General features: G+C 35.8%; 1 long non-coding RNA gene across 2 annotated transcripts in view; it reads right to left on the bottom strand.

Moving 5' to 3' along the window:
• Positions 1 to 13,453, bottom strand: part of LOC135224112 (uncharacterized) — a 37,062-nt gene extending 23,609 nt beyond the window's left edge. For both annotated transcript variants that reach the window (XR_010316619.1, XR_010316620.1), the window contains exons 1-2: positions 13,192 to 13,453; positions 11,294 to 11,427 (exon numbers count right to left, since the gene is read on the bottom strand). This is a non-coding gene — a long non-coding RNA (uncharacterized LOC135224112). The remainder of the gene's footprint in view (positions 1 to 11,293; positions 11,428 to 13,191) is intronic.
• Positions 13,454 to 16,360: the final 2,907 nt, after the last annotated feature.

The following is a 16,360-nucleotide window of genomic DNA, read 5'->3' as shown; positions in this document are numbered from 1 at the left end:
ATTGATGTCGCAATACCATGGGACACCAGAGTTGAAGAGAAAGAGAGGGAAAAAATGGATAAGTATCAAGATCTGAAAATAGAAATAAGAAGGATATGGGAGATGCCAGTGGAAATCGTACCCATAATCATAGGAGCACTAGGCACGATCCCAAGATCCCTGAAAAGGAATCTAGAAAAACTAGAGGCTGAAGTTTGAAGTAGCTCCAGGACTCATGCAGAAGAGTGTGATCCTAGAAACGGCACACATAGTAAGAAAAGTGATGGACTCCTAAGGAGGCAAGATGCAACCCGGAACCCCACACTATAAATACCACCCAGTCGAATTGGAGGACTGTGATAGAGCAAAAAAAATAAAAATTAAAAAAATTAAAAAAAAATTAATAATAATAATAATAATAATAATAATAATAATAATAATAATAATAATAATAATAATAATAACAATAATAATAATAATAATACTATCCGTGATATCATGGTTTTGTAAGCAAATTGTAAATGTACCTTTCATTTTACGTAAAAGAAAAAATGCACAGACATACAACTCTACTCCAGTAAGAAAAGAACGTACCTTACAGTAAATAAATATGTTTCATTTCGCTACCGATTAACTGTTTTACTTACTGGTAACCACGTTCACTTCACAAGGTTTTGTTTGACAATACACAAAAATTCTCGCGCAGCTAAAAACCATAAAATCTGGATTTATGGCTCTAAACTATTATATGATCGTGAGCGTTTTACTCTACTACTACCCAGCCTTCCCCCCCCCCCCCCCCCCCCCCACCCCCCCCCCCCCCCCCCCCAACTCTCTCTCGCTCTCTCTCTCCTTTAAAATTTGATCCATCGCACCTTATGGTACGTATATTCAGACTGTTTTTACGGAAAAACAAGGTCACTGGCTGAGCGCCAGTGGATATTACACAACACTGAAGGTCCTGAGAGACTCTCCTGTATATTGAATGACAAAGTGACCATCATATCCTTGCGTAACTGTCTATCTACCCATTTAATATATACATATGTGTGTGTCAGTGTACGTGTATATATACATGCATAGTACATAAATACATACAGTACTCATATATTAGATACATACATATATATACATATATATTTATAAGTATATATAATATACAATACATAACCAAGGGTTTTTTTAAGCGTCATTTTCTAACACGGAGAATCTGAGGGCAACGAATGTGAGGAAATCTCAGAAATGCATGAAGAAAAGAAAAGGAAGAAAGGAGTTAAAAAGAGGAGTGAAGGAGGAAGTGAAGCTACAGAAAGGGGAGTATAAAACTGACGAGAGAGAGAGAGAGAGAGAGAGAGAGAGAGAGAGAGAGAGAATTTCACAAGGACTTATTTGTTAATAAATGCTTAAAATAAGACCAAATTCAAGACACAAAATCAATTTATATTTACGATTAAAAAAATAGACTTCAGCATACTCTTTAAGACAGAAAGCAGAGAGGAACAAACTACTAATTCGAAGAGAGACAACAGAATTCAGCTCTGACCCTACTAGATAACTACCTGGCAGGTTTATTTCTTCGGAAAGGGGAAAAAAAGTTCTTACTCTATTAAAGGAACATATCATTCATTTTCTAAACCTGGGATCCTTCTGGAGGAATAAGGCACTCCAAAACAAAGAGGCCATTAGCGGGGTCTTATGCAAATTCCCCTTCGTTTGAAAACTGCAACGAGACTTATTAGCAGTTAAAAGCGGCACTTTATTGTTCTGCTTCTGGCCCCAGGGGGAGGGGGGAGATACGCCGATAAAAGAATGAATTTAATACACTTTTGTAATTTCTTACAAACTTTTTTTATAGTTTTTTTTTAAGTCTTTGTATACTTTTATCGGCGGTTATGAGACAACGGCTTTTGGGTGACAGTATTGATAACATTTTCAGCTGCATTTTAAAAAATTAACTATGGAAAATATAATTCATGCGTTGTTACTCTCATTAAAAGGCCACGATAGCAAGAATGATATCAGTATATGAGGAATTTAACTTTGCCTCTTAAGATCTATCGTACAGATTTAAATGCATAATAATGGACCAGCACATGCAAGCAAAATAACATAGATTTTTACTATTCTACCGTCCCAAAAATGATTAGCATAAGCGGCATGAGGTCTTTGGATTAATGTTGGTAACAATTTTTCGATAACCTCATTTTTTCTTTATTATTATTGTCAACATCTTCTATGTCTTTGATCTTAAGAATGAAAAGGTACTAAGATACCAATCCCATTAGCCTCTGCATGAAAAAAAATAAAGGTTACTGTTAGAATAAAGTAAGCGGTTCCTTCTCTATAAAGCTGTAAAATTTCATCTTCACCTTCTATTCTCCGGCTAATCTATGCAAAGAAAGGCAAAACGTCCCCTTGTCACATCATGTAGGTGTTGTTTGCAGAGGCAGACGATAATGAGCAACAAACAAGGCATTTCAAAGGCTTCCCTCGACAGATCCTAGATATGAAGAATAGCAAAGACTCACTAGAGACAGGGGATTAAGTGAATCCCTCTTTTTCCCCATTTCTCCGAGAGTAAAGCAAATGCAGTAATTGCAATGTTGTTTTAGCGCTTCTTTTGAATATTTTGTATGCCTAAATTACTTGATTACGCTCTTACTTTTCCCGTTGAATACTGACATTTCCCGTTATCCTTAAGTAATTTTTCGGGCTGTGTTCTGAATAAGTTCAAAATATGAAATTGCTTCGTTTTATTTCTTGACTGGATTTCTAAATGTTTGTTACCATGCATACACAATTAAAATTTAAAAGGGGAGGAGAGCAAGTATGGAGGAACTGCTTTGTGTTCAGTCGCATCTACAAGCAAATATGTGACTTTATTTTTCCATTTATTATTATGGTAAATGTATCAGCTGATTCGAGAAACACAAACTCAAAAATATCTAGTCACGATACTTACTATTATTTGGCCATTTGGCAAAAAGGAAGCGGTAACTCCACTTAATAATAATAAACTATGATGCACTATAATAAATGATGCGACTGATTTGTGACTTTTTCGATTATTGATATCTGTAAAGATTATTAAAACTAACGTTCTCAGGTAGTGATAAAAAATATAAATAAATACATAATCATATCTGAGGAAAATCTAGGTAAAACAAATAAATATTTCAAACAGTAAAAATAACAATACGCAAACGAACGAAAAAAAGTTGTTGATCCGAAGTGAAAATAGTATCAAAATTCAATATCCCAACTTAATAAACTTCCGTCTTATTCGATATTTTACCTTGAAGTATTAACTTGCAATCTTTTAAAACTGATCTAACCTGGAAATGAAAAAACATTAACCATGAAAACAAAACAAATTATGAACTTAAATATCAATAATCTCAAAAAATCTCTGTATGAAGATGCATACCACTTAATTATTTATCATTACAAATCATAGAATCCTTCATGAGCTCCGATAGACAAAAAAACATATATAGTTCACAGGCAGAGCCTATGTTTATCCAATTAATCTAGAAAGTTCCCCTAAAATAATTAGGTTGTTTCTTCAGCCACAAATGAAATAGTCAAGGTTATTGCCACAGAACCCCACCGAATGTATGGGTATAATAGCATCACTGTTGTTACACGAAAGTAAGTCTTGGCATACAAGTTCTCAACAAATAATCATATTTTCGAAACCTGTTTTTCTTGTTTGAAGCTTATCTCTCTCTCTCTCTCTCTCTCTCTCTCTCTCTCTATCGGTGGTCTAAACAGGAACTCCGAAAAGTCTGAAGGTCAAGACTTGCCTTAAAAAGCGGATATACCTTGCGAAGCCTCAATCTCAGGCGCCTCTTTGATCCTTTTTTTAAAGGATTTACTCGAAGTTGCAGACGAAAATCTGATCACGAAAACATACTAAGCAGGTAAGGGGAGAGAGAGAGAAGAGAGAGAGAGAGAGAATGAGAGAGAGAGAGAGAGAGAGAGAGAGAGAGAGAGAGAGAGAGTTTTGTAACAATAAGATTTTGTTTCATCTCAAGTGAACTTAATGATGATATAAAAAAAATGATTCTTTCGTAATATATCTATATCCTTCTCATCTTGTTAATAGTTAATATATATTTTCAGTTACACTTAAGCCTTCCACCTCGACGTACGCATTAATGTTTCACATAATTTCAACTGCATTATGTGTGACAGCAGTGTTAACTAGTCGATAGTTATAATCCAAACAGTTTTCATTGATCAACATTTGCAAAGGAAATCAGAACACACTCTAATTTTTCTCTTTTTCTCCGCTTTGAATCTTGTTGCTTAATTCAGCTTCTGTCATTCTATAAAATTTTGTTTTCGATACACAGCTCTGAAAAAAATATTTGAGACTTTTCAAAACTAAAAGTAAAAACGTACTCTACGCCGAGCTTCGATGTGTGTATTATTTATTTAGCAGGTGTATTTTTCTGGTTAAAAACTAATTTGATCGTATGTCAAATCTTGTTACATTAAAATGAACCTCTCTCTCTCTCTCTCTCTCTCTCTCTCTCTCTCTCTCTCTCTCTCTCTCTCTCATATTTACATACACATAAACACAGACACAATTTTCCGAACCGCAGAACACACGTATCCAATGTCATAAAGGGACGATATCTTTCAAAATGCATTTCCTCTTCAATCAATTGTTATAATTTTGTTTCACAACAAACTTCCCTCTCCCCCTGTGACACGCTTCCAATAGAGTCGGAGGCTATTTCTGGATCATGTCCTTCCTTCTTCAACAGCTGGTGTATTGACAGGCGTGTTTCCTCCAGCCACTCACAAACAACAAATGGGACTGGCGCGTCTCAACTATTTTTTTTTTTCTTTGTAATACCATCTTTCCATCAGGCTCTATTTTTACCAGGCTGGAAAGTGACGGGTTTCTGCTCTATAATATAAGGACGATCATTCTGACGTTTTAGCACTGAATACTTGAATTCCTGGTTAAAAAGTAACAAATGATAATAACGAATGACACTGATTCTGGCTAATCTATCTAGCTAATTTATCTGCAATACAGTTTCCGCTTAACTGAACCCAATCTCAGACATGAGGTTTGCGAAATGTATATAATCCATCTAGACGACCATTTGCTATATCAACTTATATACCGTCTAACCTCTGTTTGTTTGTTTGAATGGTGTTTTTATATCGCATGGAACCAGTGGTTATTCAGCAACGGGATCAACGGCTTTACGTGACTTCCGAACCACGTCGGCTATACAGCCAAAAAAAAAATGTTTCTGGTGAAAATGAAATTTCCAAAAAACCGCGCTTCTTCTACCCGCTACGTTTCTAAATCCACTTACATTATTGCAAATTCATTGCCTTCAAATCCTCACTTTTACATTCAGCTGTTTTCGTACGGTGTGGGTTGGGGCTTTTACGCGAGCTTGAAGGAAATGACACATTTTTATTTCCTATCCAAGTTTTACCCTCACGAAAAGTTCTAATTCGAAGAAAGTTAACCCCCTCCCCCTTTTTACAAGAATTCGACACTTTAGAACATTCAGAATGAACCTTATTTCATTGTTAACGTTTTGGTCAAAATCTAGTACATTATAAATTAAACATTTAAGAATTATGAAAGAAACTCTTCCTGCACTGAAAGAAAACAGAAAAATGAAAAGATGCTAATTGGTTTTTATTATTTGAAATTCTCCTCAATACTGGAACATAGCACCTCTGATGCTTTAAAGACAGAAAAACAATTTCAAGTAACCCGAAATAATAAGGCTACACACGAAGAAAGTCTTCGTCTTTTAAAAGAGGAATGCTGGAAGCATTTCAACTTAAAATCAACTGAAGTCGAGACGGAAAAAAAAAAATGCGGTGGAATACCTTGGAGGAGAAAAATACATCTGAATAGGAAAGTCGCTTTTTTAACGTCCGCAAATTAAGCTGTTAATTAAGTAATGGCCTCCGGGCATCCGTCCTTAGTTTGCTTGGGTAAAAGCCGACAGAGTTAACTAACGAAGACAGCATTTTATATCTCGATTTTCCCTTCGGACGCGGATGGTGATCGTGTTTGTATGTCAAGGTATAAACGTGTTTCATTTAAGAATAACATTAATCTATATCATCTCTCGCTGGCTGCACTGTTGCATGAAAAGGCTCTCTCTCTCTCTCTCTCTCTCTCTCTCTCTCTCTCTCTCTCTCTCTCTCTCTCTCTCTCCCTGATCCGTCGGAATACTTTTTTTCAAGAACACCTGAGGAACAAAAACGTAACCTCTGGTGAGGAGCAGGTAAGTGAGAATCACGGGAAAATAGACCAAACTAAAGAAGAGAATTTGAGCCACCCTCTTGCAATAGGCCAGCGTATTTCACGACACAGCAATTGGGACTGAAAAAAGACCAAATATTGTCCTATCACATTATAATACAAATCAAAGCAAACACAGTTTTGCCCCTAAAAGTAATTCTATAAAATAAGGACTACAATTCTATAAAATAAGGACTACAATGCAATAGCTGGGTAAGACCAAAAGCAACGTATGAGAGAGAGAGAGAGAGAGAGAGAGAGAGAGAGAGAGAGAGAGAGAGAGAGACGGCGCCTTTGTAGACACTGAGAAGAAAGTAAATAAGTTAACAATGTGCGTTGCTTTCATCGCTCTTGCGAAGTCGTTTGCTTTGCTCTAAATGTTAACATATCACTCCCCACGAAAGACGCCATAGAGTTAACACCATCTTCGTGAAACTGTATCCTGACGCAAAACTGCTGCAGGATTAGCCTTGACTTGCAAATTTCTCTTAAGTAACAACGAAAGGCTTCACGTAAAAACGTTATAATTAAATATTTTTATAAAAGTATTGAACATTAAGTAACAATGAAAGGTTTCATATATTTGGAGTAACAATGCCATTATTAAATATTTTCATTAACTTTTTGAACATTAAACGAAGTTCAAAGGATCCACGAAATTCATTCCCTCTGAATGCAATGCAATATACCTAAACCACGCACAAGTTGCAAGATGAAAAGGTACTATAGCAATGTTTATTTGATGAGAAAACGGAAATGATGATTGAAAAACACGTTTCATACAAATAAGAGTTACCTGGATCTTTTACTCTCTCTCTTTCTCTTTATTTGCAACCTTAGGACAATAGCAGCAACTAAGGCTTTATTTAAAATTTTTTATGAAAATTATGAATGCATGCATACATACATACACGCATATATATATATACTATATATATATATATATATATATATATATATATATATATATATAGATATATATATATATATATATATATATATATGTATATATATATGATATTATATGATATATATAATATATGATATTGAAGATTTTCTTTTTTTTCTTCTAATATTAACTTTAAACTTTGATGTATTCATGTGTGTGTATGATACGTGTATATGTATAATATATATATATATATCTATATATATTCTTTTAATTTATATATATATATATGATATATATATATATATATATATATCTATATATATCTTTAAACATTTAAGTTCAAAGTTACATATAAGTAGAGATGGAAGAAACTTCTTCAATATCATAGAATCCGCATACGAAAACCCCTGATGTGACCGGGCAAAATATATTCATGCGATCGGTAGGGAGGAAAATGCAATGAAAGGCACCGGGGCAGAATTGACCCAGGAATTTAAAGAATCCATATTCCATCTTCGTCGTGGAGCCATCGTACTTCTCAATTCACGAAATTTCACTGATACTATCGCTTAAGGAGATGCGTGTCCTTCATTCACAGGAAAAACAAAACAATATTTGCCTATTGGAAAAGGAACCCCCAAAAATTACTTAGCATATCAGTGAGGGAATTGATAACTCCAGATCAGGTGACTCTCTTAAAACGAGCATGCAAATGATAATACAACCCCATAAAAGATCAGATACAGATAAAAAAAAGAAAGCAAGAATTTTTAATTTGATGGCAACATGGAGTCGCTTCGCCTAAATATAGAAAGTCCTTCCAGGTGACGCAAAGAGGACATGCAACGCGAGAGGAATATTACCAGTTGAATCATTTCAGCGGATGTCAACTGCACCTAGCGAGCCCTCTGGAGGCAACACAAGGCCAGGCCTTCATTAAAAGCATCTATTTGACACAGCAGCTGCGCGAGTCCTTTCAAGAGGAAACGCTCGGCCGACTGTCACTCAGATCTGTGTGAAATCATGGCAAGGGCGCTGCTTAAGACAAATCTACGTTGCGCAGATGGATTTAGTGAAGAGCAGTCTGGAGCCCTACTCACTGAGATCGCTTTGGTTCAAAATGCACTTTTTCTATTTACATTTTGTTTTATGCAACAATTCTGCGTGCTTATCATACAAGTAAAACTTATTATATAATTTTTCTTATTACAATTTGTTTTTCATATTCCATCCTTTGAGATATTTCTGAATACTCACTATATAAAATATTAAATTCAGCGGGTGTTAAAAAAGTAGAAGCATAACAGAAATGAATATATACTTGCTATAACTTATCTTAACAATATAACTCAAATTCGGAATAAAAAACGATTCTTTTCATTGCAATTTTCTTCATCATACAAGTTATGAACAACTTCATTTGCAGAAATTATACGCTAGGTAATAATACATCATAACCTTACCTTCGTTACTCACGCTTCTGTGAATTGTTGTAATAATGTCTATTATAATAATTGTCCCTCAGACGATAAACTCGTGTAATACTTATAACGTTCGGCCACGCTAAAGTATACGAATATTAATTATTTACGCGTTGATGTGACATTGTTAATGCGTAACATATGAATTTGATTCAAAATTAATCTCTCTCTCTCTCTCTCTCTCTCTCTCTCTCTCTCTCTCTCTCTCTCAGTAAATACAATTATAATTATAATCGTGATGAGCAGGAAGATCCTACCTAGATATCCTTGTCGTATAATATCTCGTACTCTTTCCAGTCTTTTGTTACAATCCGTCACGTAGACTAGTTCCTCATTTATCTCGTAATTCGACAAGTACGAACTAATGATGTACATTAAAGCCCGTGTTGACGGGAGAACTACACAATCTTCAAAGGAAACAACAGTACCAAATGATAACGAAATGTGATGTTCCTCTTTCTGAAATGTCCTGAAATCATTGATGCTGTGATTTGCCTTCTTGGAAGACCTTGTAATGCTGTTTCACAGACTGACATCACATGAAGCATAGTAGTATACGATGCATGTAATAGCGAACGTTAGCACAAAAGGAACGAAACTATGAAAAAAAATGCTATTCTAGAATGATAAAAATGGATAAAATACATTAACTGGAATCTAAATAACGAAAAATATTAATTCTATATCATTATTAATACAATTTCGCGTCATCCTGAGCCTTGTGTCATGAATGGGGCGGAGCCAAAGCTATTTACATAAGAAATACAAGCTTGCTTTGATGCCTTGCATTTATTTTAAGTGTATAAAAAAAAACAATACGTATAATAGCATCAATACCAGATTAATGATTGCATATTCAAATATAATCCTGAATGCATTAAAATACGATAGTGCATCCATTTATATCAATATGGTCTTTAACATATCCCTAAAAAAGGTATTCTTATACGCATCACTAAATACGCTTTAATTAAATATTAAATAACTAAGCCTGTTCTTTGGCTGAGTTAATATTTAAAGAAATGATGCTGTTGACACTAGCGGAAATAACCAAAAGAAGCGTCTCCCACCACCACCCTCAATCACCCCTTCATAATAAAGGCAATGGAAGAAAGGTCAAGATATCAGTCATGCGCTGGGGGGAGAAAAAATATATAGAGAGGATAGAACTTGAGCACGCGTGGGTCTCCGTACGATAACTTCTCCGCCAGTCCCGGCAGCCTTTCCACAACCCGGGAAGGGGTCACCAAGAAGAACACACTGACACACAAGCAGTTGAGATCGGCAACGGTTGGACGTGGTGAGAGGAGAGTCAATATGACGAGGAAATTATCCCTTGCAACGTTCCCATCGACAATGCCTTCCTTCAGTCATTTAATCAGTGTTCAAAAAGAAGTTAAAGACTTTTTTTTTTTTTTTTTTCGCAACCCCTGTACCAGGTAACCCAAGATTTTATTTCCTTTATGAGTCTGGCGAGAAATACTTTCTTTACGTGATAAAACAACCCAGATCAGTAGCCTATGTGAAGTGCCGTGTAAACGTACGATTTAAGTGAGCCCCTTCATAAGTAACACACGCTGCCTACAATTCTGAAAGTAAATTTCAAGCATGCATAAATAAAGATTTTTTTGTTTTGTTAGCACGAGTGGCTTAAGAGATTGGGAGCCAGATAATGCTTAAACCAATAAGTTTTCCTCCTTAATGGACTTACGTATAAGGCCCGTTTTATCCTAACCAATCAGTAAAAGCCATTCGAAACAGATGTTGAAATTATTCTCTCTCTCTCTCTCTCTCTCTCTCTCTCTCTCTCTCTCTCTCTCAATGTAGTACACATCAAAAACTGAAGCGCAGAATAGCCTCTCTCGGTAAATAGATCATTTGCCATATCACTACTAGATTTTTGCAATGCCTATGAGAAGTATACTCATCAGAACAGGCCATTTCACCCCAAACCCGAATCACGTGACAGAGGAGCCAATTACTTCTTCGATCTAAGTGGCAACGTTCTTTAACAATTTACCACTTCATACAATGAAAGCAGTTCAGAGCAAAACGGTTAAATTAACCTGTAGGAGCTTGACTACATAACTTCATCTCAAACCCAACATTTTAAGAATCTAATAATGAAGCATTATCAAAGTTATATCAGGTTCAGAGCAAGGAAACGTTATGGGTTCTGGTCTCACTATCGTAATGAATATTAATGTTTATACCAACACGCAAAACTCACTTATATCTTTATTCCGATGATTCCCATGCTCGAACTTATCAGACTCACTGTAGTTTCAAAATGAACTAGATACTATATGTCTATCCCTGGTTGCAAACGAATATAACAACCTTTAAAGTGGACAAATTCGAACGCTTACACTTCAGTAAAAACTCGAAATACGAACTCCATTACAATAAAGCTGCAAAAGATCTGGTAATCCCACAGTATTGGCCCGACAAAATGTCAATACATGTTAATTTTTCGGGGATATGAGATAAAACACTACAGTTGCTATCTTTTTTTTTCAACATTAATTGGAAATTCAACAAAAAATTTAACAAATACACATATATATATATAATAAAAAAATTAACTGATATCGTATTAACCCCGACTGCATCTTGGGAGCACAGCCAACAACGAAAGACACCCACCTTTTTTGACAGCTGTCCGGCAGCCCGTAGAAACTTGAAATAAGTTGGGTCCGTTTCTGGGTCCTGGGTCCGTTCGTCCCTTCAACTCTGAACCCGTCTTGGCTGACCTGACTGTTACATCGAGAGCATTCGATCTGAAAGTAAATGGAAAATTCAGTTACGTTGCTTTTTTAAAGGAATTAAGCAAATATTTGGTAAATAGAGCGAGAAAGTGAGCCTTGGATTTGAATTATGCCAGCTCAATCAAAAACAACAGCTTTGTAAGCAAATCTTCACCACTAACGATGCAGTCTTTTTCCTCAGTACTCAGTAGCAGCCATGGCGTCAACCACGATGTTGTGGCTGTAATGGGCTTGCTGATATAAAAAAATAATAATAATAAATAAATCATAAACGTCAAGTAAGACGTCCACTGAAAGAGAGGCTGGGAAAAAAAGCTAATTCGATACTCAAGTATGAATTTATTACAAGAGTTTAAACTTGGTTCCAAGGATTTTCATATTGTTTATTGAATATTTTATGAATGATTCATGAAGGAAGACCTCCTTGGCAAGATACTGGTGTTAATTATGTTAGTAATTGTTTTTCATTTCAAAGTTAACTTAAATAGGCCTAATATTTTTTTCCTATTTCATTAAAACGCTTGATACTGATGAAGTGTTCAGAGTCAACATCAATAGTTTAATACTGTTCCTTTGTTAATTGGTCAATTTAATTTCATAACAGGTTGACATTTGGTGTCAGCAACGAATAAGTATACAATCTAATTTTTTCATGAGAATGTTGAATATTAATTTGTTCTCATCTTAAAAATGAATTGCAAATATAATGCATAGTCATGAATAGAGGCATTATAGGCCTATTCTTGTTTTACTTCATTTTGCTATAATGAATATTTATTCGTATCTAAAAAGTAACTTGTATATATATAAATATATATATATATATATATATAAATATATATATATATATATATATATATATAGTATAATATATATATATATATATATATATATATATATATATATATTATATATATATATATATATATATATATACACACACACACGGTATGTAACCACGAAAGTAAACTTACATACGCTTTGGTTTTTACTAGCCAAAGCAAAGCCACATTCTCATATCTTTCTACGAAATCTACGAGACATTCAGGAATGGTGCTGCCACCTTAGCCTTCATTATACAGTGATTATTCCGGTGGGAAAAATGACAAAACTATAAAGATACAGTATTGTGGGATCCGTATCATTAAAAAACGAGAAAATCCGACATATCAATTAGATATGAACGCTTTTTATTGTAATAACGCTCTATGTTCTTGATAGGTATCTGTCGTTGCAATGCGCATGCACAGCAGTTTGGCGGAAGGCTCCTCGTTGACTGACATGAGGTATTTTGCTCAAGACGCTGCGCAGGCGAGAAATACTGAGCAGGTTGTTCGCATTAACGTTCAGTTTTGCATGCACAGGCTTAAATATAAGTTAGTGAGGGGCTTTAGGCTCAAATGCAGTCTTGTCCATCGAAAGAGCTGAAAGTGGCGTCTGAAACCTAGACCTAACCACACGGCATTACCTTTTGAAGCCTTTTGCAGACCGACCCTGTAGTATAAGAGCAGCTGCGACCTACGTAGCTTTAAGGGAGCATAATTATTATAGCTAGATGTAGCTTACGCCATTTAGGAAGACTGAAAAAAGGGGAAAAAATCAGCAAAAAATGGCCGGTAGCGGTTAGACCGAACCACCCGGTGGCAACTATCGTAAATTTACGCCCCCGATGTGCAGTAAGGTATTCCACTTGCATTTTCTCTTGGAACATACTGTAAATATTATTCAAAAATACTACTTGAATTCGTGTCTGGGAAAATAATCGCACTTACTAACCTCTACCTCACGAATGGGAAACCAAAATAAATCCAAGACGTCGTGCTTCTGCTATTAGACCTATGTACACCATTTTAGATTTAAAAACACATGATTAATCCCCCACGTTCTTCCGATACGAAGCTACAGCATTCTCCTCTCAATTCCTGGTCTATTTCTATACTCATTTGTAAGGCAAGACTGCGAATAGCTCGTTTAGGTCACCCTGCAGGTCGGACGAAACCGATTACGCGCCGTCCCATACTCACTCACCACTGTCACAATCTCCACTGGGGACTGAGGAGGGTGGGGTGGCGTCCCTCTCTATTAACCGACCCACTGGGTCGAATCAAGTATTAAATCTACTTTCAGATTGATCTGAAAATTATGTAAGCGTGAGTATCTCATATTTGATTTGAAAATAAGTAAACTCAAATAGCAAATGGTTTGAAATAAAATCCTTATATTTTATTGTGATATATTTCATGTGCAATTACTACAGTTTCCGACATCATTCAACTAATCGTCCACCATTGTCTGTTCATGCTCGTTGGTATGTATTAGCTAGGAACAATGGATAATGGCGAATATTTGATGGATTTGCCGCCGGTACTATATAGCGATATGTGCACTAAACAAAAGTTTTGTTTCTTGTTAGCAATAGACAGGTTATGCGTATGGAGTACTTTCCATGATAAATATTTCTTTGAATCTTACAATGTTTTGTGATTCATCAGTTGCACGGAACGTGAATTCTTGCAACTATCTCAAAGGACCTCGCCCCGTAAGGAGTTAGTGCCCTCAGTGCACCTCATGCAGCCTCCCTTCAGCCCCTAGCTGCAACCCCTTTCCTTCACTTTACTGTACCTCCTTTCATATTATATTTCTTCCATCACTTTCCACCCTCTCCTAACTATTGATTCATAGTGCAACTCCTTTGAGGTTTCCTCCTGTTACACCTTTCAAACCTTTTACTGTTAATTTCCCGTTCAACGCTGAATGACCTCAAATGTCCCAGTGTTTGGCCTTCGGCCTAAATTTTCCATTCAATTCAATTCAGTGTCAAAGTAGAGTTATATGTATTTACAGATATGTTATACTTATTCTTGGTTAAATTTGATGGTTGCTGGTAATTGATGACTATTGCACGTTATTTATAACAGACATTCCTTCATTATTATCAAAGCCTTTCGTTTGCATTTTTTTTCTTTTCAGAAAACCTCTCCCCTTTCATCCTTCCATTTCCTTTTTTTCCCATTTATGATTATTCCCCTTATTCTCAATTCGCGGCTAATGAAAACCGAATGGTTGACCTTTTGAAAAGCTTTTGCGTTTTTCCTACATCTTTTCTCTGTTTATTTAAAGGGAAGTGAAACATCACTCTTCTCCCATGAGAGAGTAGGGGACAGTTTGTATGTGTTGAAATATATGTATATTAAGGGTGATGTTTTGGTTATATGAGGTCAAATGTCTACATAACAAGAAAGAGATAGAAAAGGTTATTACAATTGAAGGAAAAAAATGTGGTTGAAAAGCAAGGTATTTAATTTTTATTTTATTTTATTTTTATTTATTATGACAAAGATAAAGAAGAACAAATCCGGAAATTCCAGCTCGAGAGGACCACGCTCTCTCTCTCTCTCTCTCTCTGTATCTATCTATCTATATATATATAATAATTATATATATATATATATATATATATAATAATATATAGATATATATATATATGCATATTATATATTACAGATATATTATATATGTATAGATATAGATATATATATATATGATAATAATTACAAATTAATAAAATATTCTGCTTTATCCTAACGATTCAATTCAACCAATTTTGTTGCGAGAAAATAAAAAAAAAAAATCCTTTATTTCAAAATATCTTTGGAGATTCCGATACTTTTCACTTCCCCGCTCCGGCCCCTCACTGAGCTCATGGCATTCCCCCAGGTACCTTTTTTCTTTTTTCTTTATTTTCACTCCTTTAGAGAGAGAGAGAGAGAAAACAACACCACGAGGAGACTGAAATGGGTCACCGGGAATAAGCGCTTTTGAGTTTCTCTCTGTCCCGAAGAAGAGAAGGGTCCAAGATGAGGATTTCTTTTGCCTTAACAAATCAAATTCAGGGGAAATGAGTGAGAAAAAGATGCGCTATGGAACTAGATCGTTGGCGCGCGGTACATGCGGTGGAACCTGGCGCTGCTGTCTCCCCCAATCCTCCCAATCCCTTGCCTACCCCGCTCCAAAACGGGGCGGACAAACATGTTTGCAGGAGGAAAGTAGAAGTCTCCCCTACCTTTCCGTCCCCCTTACAAACCCCACTCCAAAACGGGGAGGACAAACATCTTTGCAGGAGGAGGGTGGATGTCTCCCTAACCCTTCTCTTTCCCTGCCTACCCTGCCCCAACCCGGGGCGGACAAATATGTTTGCAGAAGGAGGTGGATGTCTCCCCTACCCTTCAGTTCGCCTACCTACCCTGCCCCAACCCGGGGCGAACAAACCGGTTTGCAGGGTGGGGTGGCTGTGTCATGTCTCCCATTAGTGTTTTAACCAGACATAACAAATTACAACAGAAGTCTCTTCCTAAGCTATGGCAGAGGGATTTGGGATTTGTTTACAACTGAAAAGTGAAGTGGAGTTGGAGAAGCCAGACAGCCAAGAGGTTGTCGGGCAAAACCTGTTGTTCTATCTGAACATATAATGAGTTCTATGTAAAGTAGAAGAAAGAATAATGCACAGAAATAATTCTTTTGCATTTAGAGAGACAAACGTATCTTTGACAAGAAGCGACGAGAGGAAATATGAGAGCAACAACTAGAAATTAAAAGTTAGTCTGCAAAGAGAGTTATAATTACGAAACTGACATTCATATATAACGTCTAACGTTATGAATGTTAGATGAATGAAAAAGGATATATACAAAAATAAAAAAAACGATTTTGAAATTTATTTAGAGAATAGAAGACAAATCTTTGAACGATGAAGAGACGAACAAAAGTCAGGAAAAAATGAGAAGCACTTGCTCTATTTGTTGTGCGCCCAACGATTTTATTATTTTATTCGCGTTAAAATCCAATACTGGGATTTTTTCCAGTTCTGGGATGGAAGCTCTTTCCCTTGGCGTTGTCTGCTTTTTCTACTGATGTCATTTTTTTTCTAAATAAAATTTTTGTTGGG

The sequence above is a fragment of the Macrobrachium nipponense genome, chromosome 10, assembly GCF_015104395.2.
Source record: "Macrobrachium nipponense isolate FS-2020 chromosome 10, ASM1510439v2, whole genome shotgun sequence".
NCBI classification, from domain to species: domain Eukaryota; kingdom Metazoa; phylum Arthropoda; class Malacostraca; order Decapoda; family Palaemonidae; genus Macrobrachium; species Macrobrachium nipponense.
Note: the sequence above shows the minus strand (reverse complement) of the source record. Positions and strands in the feature narration are given on the sequence as shown.